This window comes from Capricornis sumatraensis, chromosome 13 (genome assembly GCF_032405125.1).
Source record: "Capricornis sumatraensis isolate serow.1 chromosome 13, serow.2, whole genome shotgun sequence".
In the NCBI taxonomy this organism is placed as follows: domain Eukaryota; kingdom Metazoa; phylum Chordata; class Mammalia; order Artiodactyla; family Bovidae; genus Capricornis; species Capricornis sumatraensis.
Genome location: NC_091081.1, coordinates 63,851,289 through 63,863,388, shown reverse-complemented (window position 1 = coordinate 63,863,388; position 12,100 = coordinate 63,851,289).

Sequence of the window (12,100 nt, the reverse complement as noted above, 5' to 3'; positions counted from 1 at the left end):
GTTTTCTGCCGGTTCTCTGTCATGTGAGGATTCAACAAAGAGACCACCATCTGCAAACCAGGAAGCAGGCTTTCCCCAGACACCAGATCTGCCTGTTTCAGCCATCCCGTCTATGATATTTGTGTTATAGCAGGCCTTGTGGCTCAGATGGTAAAGAATCTGCCCACAATGCAGGAGACACAGGTTTGACCCCTGGGTCAGGAAGATCTCTTGGAGAAGGGAATGACAATCCACTCCAGTATTCTTGTCTGGAGAATTCCATGGACAGAGGAGCCTGGTGGGCTACAATCCATGGGATCACAAAGAGTCCGACACAACTGAGTGTGACTAACACACACACACAGCCTAAGCTGACTAAGACACTTGTAAACGCTTTCATTTAATTAGGGTCTGAATTAAGGGCATGGATTAAAGAGATTCAAAGAAAGATGGAAAGTAAGAAATCAACACTGACTTGGAATTTTCGGTTTTAAGCGGTGGGGCTAGTAGGTTTGGTATTAACCAGTTAGATGGTGTTAACTTTCTGTTTGAGGAAGGACTTTAAGCTGTGATTTGAAAGTACAGAGACTGAGGGTCTTCAGCTTAATCAGAGGAGAATTGCCAGGAAAGCAGGTGGGCATGGTAACTGCAGTGTGAGTGCTGGAACCATCATTGTAGAGTCCTTGTAATATGTTAGTTATGTTGTTTGAAGATGTGTTGACTGGAAGATATCACCAGAGAGAATCCCAGAAAGGGCCGTGAATGAACATCACCAGTTTAGGGGCAATCAGAGGAGGAGGGTCAGCAAAGAAGAGCAGAGTAGAGTAGTGGCCATCTGATATAGTGATTGGCTTTAAACCAACTCAGTAAACATTTATCAGTATTATCAGCATAGTGGGTACTAAAGTTGTGAAGTTCTATTGCTATATGTTGAGGCAAGAACTGTGCATTGAAAAAATGGAGGCAACAACATAGATTGTTCTTCACAAATGCAAGAAGGAAAGATAATGACTGCTCAAGAGGAAGGTAGAACAGAAGGAATGTTTCCACGTGAAGGGGGAAATCCAAATTCCTCCAGAGATGTGCTACTTAAAATACCCATTATTCAGTGAGGCGTGTGGTGTCTGGCTGAATGCTCTGTATATGTCACCTAATTTACCACTTCCACAAACCTCTTTGACTTTAGAAAGAGGAGTTAGGTTAAATCTGTATACCTCAAATTCATACAATGCATATGGAATTGAGTCAGTAAGGGAGCCCAGGTCTGTCTGAATCCATAGCCACCCCATCCCTCATGCCTACCCCCTGCCCCGAAGATGAATTCAAAGTGTTAGTTAAATACAACAAAATACAGAAAAGGAATTCAGGTCATCTCCTGGAATTTTAAGATGGGATTTGGCAGGCATACTTCATTACCAAATTAAATGAACAATAATAGGTTTAAAAAATAAAATTGTATATGGCAGTAAGGGGCACAGAGTTCCTATTTGGTTTGGAAAGAAATTGTTCCTGGGTTAATTGTGTAAATGAAATAATAGGAATAGGAACTGCAGATTCATTTGGGTGGCAATTAGGAAAAAATTACCAGTTAATGGAAAACCGGACAAGAACTTTCAATAAAGGTCAGGAATATAATAAAAGTCACTTCTAAAAACAGTTAACCAACTTAGATATAGTGTCAGGAAGCCATAAAGGCCTAAGTTTGAAACTAGGAGATGAGAAAGTCAAAGTTTATTGCAGAAAAATTAAGTAGGAAGGGTAGAGTGAAAGAGAATTCCCCCTCAGAAGAAGAGATGACTATCAAGAGATGAAAGAAGAAATTAATGAACCTAAGTTGTTCTCCACTGGTTAAGTCAAAATGTAAGTTTACAGAATGGGAAAGACTAGAGATCTATTCAAGAAAATTAGAGATCCCAAGGGAACATTTCATGCAAAGATGGGCTCAATAAAGGACAGAAATGGTATGGACCTAACAGAAGCAGAAGACATTAAGAAGAGGTTGCAAGAATACACAGAAGAACTGTACAAAAAAGATCTTCACGACCTGGATAATCACGATGGTGTGATCACTCAACTAGAGCCAGACATCCTGGAAGGTGAAGTCAAGTGGGCCTTAGAAAGCATCACTACAAACAAAGCTAGTGGAGGTGATGGAATTCCAGTTGAGCTATTTCAAATCCTGAAAGATGATGCTGTGAAAGTGCTGCACTCAATATGCCAGCAAATCTGGAAAATGCAGCAGTGGCCACAGGACTAGAAAAGATCAGTTTTTATTCCAATCCCAAAGAAAGGCAATGCCAAAGAATGCTCAACCTACTGCACAATTGCACTCATCTCACATGCTAGTAAAGTCATGCTCAAAATTCTCCAAGCCAGGCTTCAGCAACCCGTGAACCGTGAACTTCCTGATGTTCAAGCTAGTTTTAGAAAAGGCAGAGGAACCAGAGATCAAATTGCCAACATCCGCTGGATCATGGAAAAGGCAAAAGAGTTCCAGAAAAACATCTATTTCTGCTTTATTGATGATGCCAAAGCCTTTGAGTGTGTGGATCACAATCAACTGTGGAAAATTCTGAAAGAGATGGGAATACCAGACCACCTGCCCTGCCCCTTGAGAAACCTATATGCAGGTCAGGAAGCAACAGTTAGAACTGGACATGGAACAGCAGACTGGTTCCAAACAGGAAAAGGAGTCCGTCAAGGCTGTATATTGTCACCCTGCTTATTTAACTTCTATGCAGAGTACATCATGAGAAACGCTGGACTGGAAGAAACACAAGCTGGAATCAAGATTGCCGGGAGAAATATCAAGAACCTCAGATATGCAGATGACACCACCCTTATGGCAGAAAGTGAAGAGGAACTAAAAAGCCTCTTGATGAAAGTGAAAGAGGGGAGTGAAAAAGTTGGCTTAAAGCTCGACATTCAGAAAACAAAGATCATGGCATCCGGTCCCGTCACTTCATGGGAAATAGATGGGGAAACAGTGGAAACAGAGTCAGACTTAATTTTTTTGGGTTCCAAAATCACTGCAGATGGTGACTGCAGCCATGAAATTAATAGACGCTTACTCCTTGGAAGAAAAGTTATGAGCAACCTAGATAGCATATTCAAAAGCAGAGACATTACTTTGCCGACTAAGGTCTGTCTAGTCAAGGCTATGGTTTTTCCAGTAGTCATGTATGGATGTGAGAGTTGGACTGTGAAGAAGGCTGAGTGCCGAAGAATTGATGCTTTTGAACTGTGGTGCTGGAGAAGACTCTTGCGAGTCCCTTGGACTGCAAGGAGATCCAGCCAGTCCATTCTGAAGGAGATCAACCCTGGGATTTCTTTGGAAGGAATGATGCTAAAGCTGAAACTCCAGTACTTTGGCCACCTCATGAGAAGAGTTGACTCATTGGAAAAGACTTTGATGCTGGAGGGATTGGGGGCAGGAGGAGAAGGGGACGACAGAAGACGAGATGGCTAGATGGCGTCACTGACTTGATGAATGTGAATCGGAGGGAACTCCGGGAGTTGGTGATGGACAGGGAGGCCTGGCGTGCTGCGATTCATGGGGTCGCAAAGAGTCGGACACGACTGAGCGACTGAACTGAACTGAAGTTGTTCTCCACTGGTTAAGTCAAAATGTAAGTTTAATATTAATTCATGACACACCTTTTCTTGCATATATAGAAGGGTATGTGTAAAACATAGCCATGCAGTTCACAAATTGAGAAGTTATGTATCATATATTGTAGTGATGTCTACTAACTCACATTCCCCTGCCTTCCTGATCCTACACCCCCTGGAGCACCACTTCTTACTCATCCTGTATCCTTAGTAGTATCCCCTGGTACGCAGTGATCCTCAATAGATACCTGTTATTTCTATGTGTTCTCTCATTTCCATTTGATGCAGGAAAATTAAGAGTTGAAGGTCATGTAAGAGGATTTTAGGTGCTTGATCAATGATTCACTAGCTCAGTAAAATAAATAGTATTTTGTTTCTATACCTGGGGTTGGGAAACTAAGAAATGGGGAATAAGTTGATATAGTTCAGTTTCATTAGATTTTTCACAGTATCAGAAATGTCTATTATCACTTGGCTTTTGAGTACACATCTATATTTCTATTCATTATCTTATTTTTAACCCAAGATGACCTGTTGGAAAACCTAACAATTACTTTCCTATGTTAAGAGTTAACTTTATCAAAGTGATGCCAGACTTTGTTACCTAAGAGAACAGTGTTGATTTTTTGAAACTTTAATTGAAAGATAACATGTGTACAGGGAAGTGTATATACTTACTGCTTTTTAATAAGCAGATATCTTCTGCTTATTGAACAGGTTCATGGAGAGTTGGTTTGTCCTGCTTCTTGCTCTTTAATAGATCATAATGTTCATTTCTGGGTCCTCCTAATGTGTATCTGCTAAAGAAAGCAAAAAGGGCAATGCAAATACTAAAATAAAATGAAAAAAGAATGTCATTTACATAGGACCTGCTGGGAGTATTGTATATTAGGTTTTTGTGTTCCACTCAGTGTTTGAAAGTCTTAACTTTTTGATTGAGAGGCTGCATCTGCTTCTAGAAACTGTTTTTAAAGAGTTATCTCAGTGAAGCTTTGAGAGTCTGTCCATAGATGCCCTTCTTCCCCGCCTCAACCTCCACTGAATCTAGGTGAGAAACAGATGTGAGCTTAAAAGCATACACAACCTGTTTACCCCTTTGGAGCAGTTCCGCTGAATTAATTGCAGTGCACTCTTGGGGGTGTCCTTTTGTGGTGATGCCGATGCGTCCATGAACCTTGGCTATTTTGCCAGTTTATCATGTCTTTGTAATCTTAAACATATTAACAAATGAAACGCTGTTCGGTTTCTTCACTTGCTTTGAGGTATGTCATGATAGTTTAGCAATCCACTTAGTCATCAAAATTCTATTTTGACTTGTCCACATAATCCTTTTAGTCTATTTTTAGATTTATTACGTGCTTTTCACATAGTTGATAAAAAAGCTCTCATTTAAGAAATTGTTTCCACCTGACCTCGGAGGCCTCCCATTGTAGTTTAACAGTAGTTGAGATGTTGCATTGTTTGTTTGAAACTGCAAAGTGGAGTCAGTGCTGGTATACCGGCACCCTAGCTTTAGAGTTGGGAGCGTCTCTGGGTGGTAATTTAACGTCTTCATGTTATTGTCAGTGCTGCCCAGAGAGTTGCAGCAACTCTCCCCAGCTGATTCCACTGGTCAGACAATGTATATTCTGACTCCTAGGCCCTGTTCTTTGCCTCCATCAGACTGACACTTGAATTCCTGAAGAGATTGAGATCTTTGCCAAAGAAATGCCTTTTAAGTTGCTTTGCAGGAGAGCTACAAAGGAAGAGGTGCCTCTGTCCCTAATGTGTTTGGTTTAAGCTTTCAAAGTGACGTTTATGGCCTTTTTTTTTTTTCTCTTTGGGGTTGGGAAGAAGGCAGTGTTGAAGGGAAGAGAGAGACTCAGAAATACTATTGTTTAATCACTCAGTTGTTTCTGACTCTCTTGCGACACTATGGACTGTAGCCCACCAGGCTCCTCTACCCATGGGGATTCTCCAGGCAAGAATACTGGAGTGGATTGCCATTTCCTTCTCCAGGGGATCTTTCCAACCTAGGGGTAGAACTTGCATCTCCTGCAGATTCTTTACCACTGAGCCACCTGGGAAGCCCCCCAAATGCCTCTATGCTACTTAAAATGAGGAGAAAGGTGGGCTGTATTGGCGCTACCTTGGTCAATTACACCAGATCCTGCAGCAGGTTCATGTACAGATGGTGATGTGGCCACCAGGACCTGGGCAGCCTGTGGACCCTCACTTTCTCTTAGCCGTCTTCTCCATCAGGACTCATGGCTTTGCTTCCTCTCCAGTTCTCCACCTTGTCTTTATGCTGGACTGTTCTTACACATTCAGTGTGCATAGGTACCTTTTCTGCTGATTAAAGACATTCAGAAAGGAAAGAGAGAGAAATCTTTTAATATTCTATTCCAGAGTTCCCTATTAAAGTTGGTTCTTTTATATATTTCTCTATATTTATATATCTTTGATTTTTAAATATTTTTAGTATTTCTCTGGATGTGGGCCATTTTTAAAGTCTTTGTTGAATTTATTATAATATTGCTTCTGGTTTTTTTTTGGCACGTGGAATCTTATGGTTGCCCTGGTGGCTCAGACAGTAAAGAATCTGCCTGCAATGCAGGAGACCAGGGTTTGATTCCTGGGTTGGGAAGATTCCCTGGAAGAAGGAACAACTACCCACTCCAGTATTCTTGCCTGGAGAATACCATGAACAGAGGAGCCTGGCGGGCTATAGTCCATGGGGTCGCCAAGAATGGGAACACAACTGAGTGACTAACACTTTTACTTTCATGCGGGATCTTAGCTCTCCAAACAGGGATCTAACCTGCATGCCCTGCATTGGAAGGCAATTATCCACTGGACTGTCAAGGAAGTCCCTATATATCTTTAATTTTAACTCTCTCCCTCTTTCTCATGTCTGTTCCCTTTTCTGACATAACTCTGCTTAGAGACTATATGTATAAGAAAGGCTGAGTGAATATAATTTTGGAAGGAAGTGAATATAATTTTGATAAATTGCTTTCGATTTCATGTATGTGACTGAGCTCCTTATGAAGATCTCCCTTGGAGGTGTGTACCCTGTGCTGTGTAGCGTATGGCAATCTTGCCTTTAATACAGTGAACACTCCTGGTTTTGACTCTTTCAGGTGACTTCCAAAGACTCAAGACAGGTATTGAAATGAGTCCCAAATTAGGGTCATGGGCGGGGTGGGGGAGTGGGGACTTAGTTCCTCTGAACCAGCAGACACCCACCCACAGCCCTCTGCACCTGAATGAACGGGCTTTGGGGAGCATGCTTTGTTCTAAGCACCTACTCCCCTCAAGTAATATGTTTTTGCTTGTGAGAGTGGCCCAGAAAAAAGAGAAAAGCCACCTGTGATTTGTTGGTAAACTTAGGGACTCATTAAAATCTTGCTATGTAGCCTTTCCCTTATTAATGTCAATGTGCTCAATACATGGTCCACGTGGGATCAATTCTTTGTCTGTTGGCTTTGTCTTCCTGGGAAGCAAAACAGTGCTTTTCAGCTCTGGCTGCTGCTCCTTGGGAATCGTGTTGGATTCTGTAGATTTGGCCTTGGGCCTACATATCTGTAGAGTTAAAAGCTCCCTTGGTGATTCTGATGTTCAACTCATTGAAATAGACTAGAGCACGCACTTCAAAAAGTTCAGGGAAAGTACAACCCTACTTGGAAAAGTTATTCTGCAGGAACAGGTAAGGAGGCAAAAGGGCACCTCCCCTCCGGCCCCCAAGAGCCAGGGAGAGATTTGAGAAGCCCAGCTGAACCGGCAGTCTCAGGGGCCACCAGAAGTTAAGTTTTTAGGGATTTAGCTCTGTTTGGGCTCCTTCTCCCAGTCCACATTTGATGCTCACCTTATCCTGGAATAGTTGTGAATGGGAGTCCATTCTCTGCTACCAAAGAACAAGTATACATGGTGTCTTAGGAAAGCTTTTTCTCGGTTCTATTGCCTGGAACCTGAGCAGCCAGGGTAGTGTGTTTCTCATGCTTTATTCCCATCCACCCTCCTTCCAGATAATAAATGTGATCAAATAAACTGAAATCCCCTCTCACTCCATCCTTGGAAATTTCCAGTATTCATTAGCATATCAAAGGCTGGGAAAGTCCTGTGGTTAACACAACAACAAAAAAACTTTTTAAAACTTAGAGTTAAATAAACTTATTTGCATTGGAAGAGACTTTTTGCTCCTCTACCTACAATTGAGCTTTTTTTTTCCCCCTCAACACCAGTTTGAGAAAGACTGGCCAAGTCACTTTTTGATTCAGTAATTTACTGAGGGTTAATTTCTGACAGCTGAATCTCTTTTAAAAATCCCCTTTGAAGTTGGACTGAATTAACAAATGGAAGCCTTGCCAAAGCAGTTTACTAATTCATAACTATATCCCTCTGCTTTCTTTGTGTTGCTAAGTACTATAATCTTTGACCTGAAAGGAAGAATACTGCTAACAAGTAAATATTTAAAAGGTCCATGAAGTATAATGTGTATAATGTGCGTGAGTTTGTGCCTGGGGAACCCTTCTGCTTGATGAAAGCAGTGACTTACTTTTCATCTCCTAAATAGGCTGTTGTTTTACAGTAGATTGAAAGGAAGTATTTTAAGTGCTACGGGTTAGATTTTTTTTTTAATTTTTATTTTTAGATTTAGTTAGCCATTGGCCTCACTGATTTGAAGGTGGTGTGTAATTCATAACTCCTGAGTGTGTTGGAACTCTGTATGAGTGAGTTAGCATTATTGTGAATGAATGAACTCTGTGCTACCAAAGACGACTTGGAACAGTGTGAGGAAACGGAAACGTGACTCACTGGTGGATTTGAAGAGTATCTAGGGGGCTTGCTAACTTCAGAGCCAGCGCTGAGGCATGGTTTTAAAGCAGGAGGAACATGGATGGGGCGAGGAAACCAGGGTTCCAGTCCCAGCAGTGCCTCTGACTGGCTGGTGGCAGTGGCCGAATTTCTGAACTTCTCGGCCTTCATTCTGTCCCTAAGGGGAAGCAGGAATTATCTGTTGCTAGGATAACTGCCAGCCTCAAGGCTTGATGATTCTTTCAGTTCTACAGATTTTCTGGTTTGTGTGGAAGTGGATGTGTATGTTTTAATGGCCTTCAGATGGGATTCATCAAATCTCCATGAAACAAATCTTTATTTTTAAAATTTGAAGTGAATTGCTGTGACAGAGCATGGTCAGGGGAGTCCACGACAGAGAATGAGGAAGCAAGTAAGCTTTGATTTATAAGGCTGTGGACATCAGATTTCCTGTGGTTGTGGTATTTGTATATAGAATGATGCATCTGTGATACTGTCAGAGAAAGGTTCATTATTGTCTACAGGCAGAAATTTTGCTCTATCAGGATTTCTTTTCAAAAGCTATAAAATAGCACCTTGCTACCCTGTTCAATATGCCTCATTATGTTTTAAAAAATACTGAAGATCACCCTACTGAAATATATCCACAGACATTTTTGATTAAGAACAGCAGTCTGATCTTTAGCAACATAGTTTTTGCAATTACTAGTGTATAAAAATAATCTTATGTCCTACTATGTTCATTGAATGACTTTCATGCAGGCTAGATTGATAGGTACATTGAAATACCAGCACTATGGGTGTTAGAAACTAGCTATGTATTCTTTAAAAGTGATAATCTGACTTATCTAATGTTTTAGAGAGGGGGGATAGCAAAATATTCTGAGGTTTCTAATTACTTACCTTTAATTTTGGCTATGCGAATACATCAGTTGTCATGGAATAATTGTGGAAATAATTACTGTCATGGAATAACTGAGATTGAGCAAGCTCTGGGAGTTGGTGATGGACAAGGAAGCCTGGCATGCTGCAGTCCACAGGGTCGAAGAGTCAGACATGACTGAACAACTGAACTGAGTGGATTGTGGAAAAAGCTTATATTTTCAGATGATAACTTTCAAAGTTAATTCATATCTTCAAGTTTCTGTAATTTTATCCCTTTTTTTTTCCCCAGCAGCTTAAACCACAGTGTAATATTTTACTGCAGTGGATTTTTGTTTTTTTTTTTTTGATAAAGTGGTACCAATAGTCTCTTACCTATTCTTTTCTAATTATGTTTTGCAAATTGTTCTGTTCAAAAAGATACACCTGACAGTAATCATTTCCCTTTATGTATTGACAGTGTCCTACAGTGCTATGTGCTTGATTCATAACCCCACTAGGTGGCGCTATTATTATTCTTTGTTTTCTGTGTGTGGCTGGGTTCAGAGAGGCTTGCCCAAGATCAACTTGTCAGTAAGTATGTGTTGAAATCAAGATCAGAATCTGTCTCTGCCGAATTCAGATATTTGTGCTGTCTCCCTCTCTGTGCCGTACCAGCATGTCTTGGGGTGGAGGGCAGGAAAGTGGTAAAACCTTACTTCATACATGATCTATTCAGTAGATTTCTACTGAACACCCACAGGCTTAACATGTTTTTCTTTTCAAGGAACCATCATTGGATCATTGGTGGACTGGAGAAGGGGCAGTGTGGCTGGTTAGACCTCAGTTACCTGTGGCAAATTAAGAAATCCCATATCAGTTTCATGGTGCTTGTGAGTTCTTGGTGGGAAGTGTAAATAAACAAAATATCTGCTTTGGGTTGGGGGGGATTGGTCAGAAATGATGCCGGGGAAGGGGCACTGAGATGAATCTGGAAGGGGTCTGGTTGGACTCTGCTAGGGGGCCTAAAGTAGACTGAGAAGTCTGGGTTAGACTAGCCGTAGTGGTTCAAGGCTGACGTGGCAGGACGTGGAGGCCAGACCGATCAGCTCAGATGGATCGAACTAAGCTGGAAGCTGCGAGAATTTTCCTTAGGGCAAAAGGGAGAAGGGAAGAGGGACCTTGACTGTTGCTTTATTTTATTTTTAAAATTATTTATACATGATTGTGCTGGGTCTTCGTTGCTGCTCACCAGCTTTCTCTAATTACGGCAATCTGGGGCTACTCTAATTGTGGTGCCTGGGCTTCTCATTGCAGTAGCTTCTCGTTGCAGAGCACACGCTCTGCAGTAGTTGTGGCCAACGAGTGTAGTTGCCCCGTGGCATGTGGAGTCTTCCCGGACCAGGGATTGAACCCGTGTCCCTTGCATTGCAAAGCAGATTAACCTCTGGACCATCAGGGAAGTCTGGCTCTTGCTTTATTTAAAAGGAGGTTATCTTTGAGTCTGGGTATGAAGGTAGGAAGGAGTGAGGTTTAAAGGAAAACCTAATGGTTTGGAACAACAGGGGTGATGTGCAGAGTAAGTGCAGAAACACTGCAGAAAGATGAGGGCCCAGTGGAGGTGGGCGGTCCGACTCGTGGTCAGGCTGTTTCTCCTTTTTACGAGGTGTTAGGGACTAACAGGATGAGAATGAGCACCAAGTTACAGGGGCCCAAGGAGGAGGGAGGGCTTGGGGTGTCCTGACTCTAGACAGACCCTGTGCTGAGGAGCAGAGCATGGGCAGGGAAGGAGGCATTTTATTGTTTGTCCATTTGAAGGAGAGAAAAACAGGCTCTAGAAAAAGAGATTGGAAGTGCCAGGTAGCAAATGCATTCATGCTGCAGACGGTGGTCCAGGAGGCAGGAGTGAGCCAAGAGAGGGAAGACGGGTTATGTGAAGGAGGTTTTGCAGTGAAAAGGAGAAACAGGGAGGTGGGGAGTTGGGGATGAGGAGTCTGGCAGGTCCCCCACTGAAGGAGAGGCTTGCTAGGCAGCTGTAGGGGCCCCACCCTGTGCTGAGCAGTGAGGTTCATCAGTCTTACCCAGCCAGGTGTTGCCCACCCTGACCTGTAGCTCCCCTCCAGGGAGTTAGCTAGTACACAGCCAGTGACCCCCAAACTTGTCTGATAAGCCCCCAGGTGCTTCCCTGGCTATTTCTCACGAGGTTTCTGTGTGTCTGGGATGGGGCCCTGGGCTCTGTATTTTAATAAACATCCTGCAGGCCATGCCAATAGGCAGGCGAGTTTGGGAAACACTGACATGGATTCTGGGGCATCCTAAAGGCTGGACAGTGTCCTCTGTGATATTTCTTCTTGAGATCCACAAGCCATGGCTTGTGTAAGTACAAAGACACTTCAGAATTTTAACCTGCAGGTTATTGAAGTGAATGGATATTTGACTGTTTCCATCTTATAAAATACCCTCAGGTTTTTTAGTTTTATGCAGGATTCTTCGTTCCTAAAAGCTTTGACCAGTGTCTGAATACTACAAGTACTCCGTCCCTGAATTTACCCAAGCCTAGGGCTTCCTGGATGACTCATGGTAAAGAATCCGCTTGCAGTGCAGGGGATGCAGGAGACGAGGGTTCAGTCACTGAGTCAGAGAGATCCCCTGGAGAAGGAAATGGCAACCACTCCAGTACTCTTGCCTGGAAAACCCCATGGACAGAGAAGCCTGGTGTGTCCTGAGCTGGATGTGATATAGCACGCACACATCTACTTCTTGGGGCTTTACGGAAGATGGATTATTCTCTTCTGCCACCTGCTGGTCAACCACGTGCAAACCATATTGGGTTTTGAGTGGCTCCAGCCTC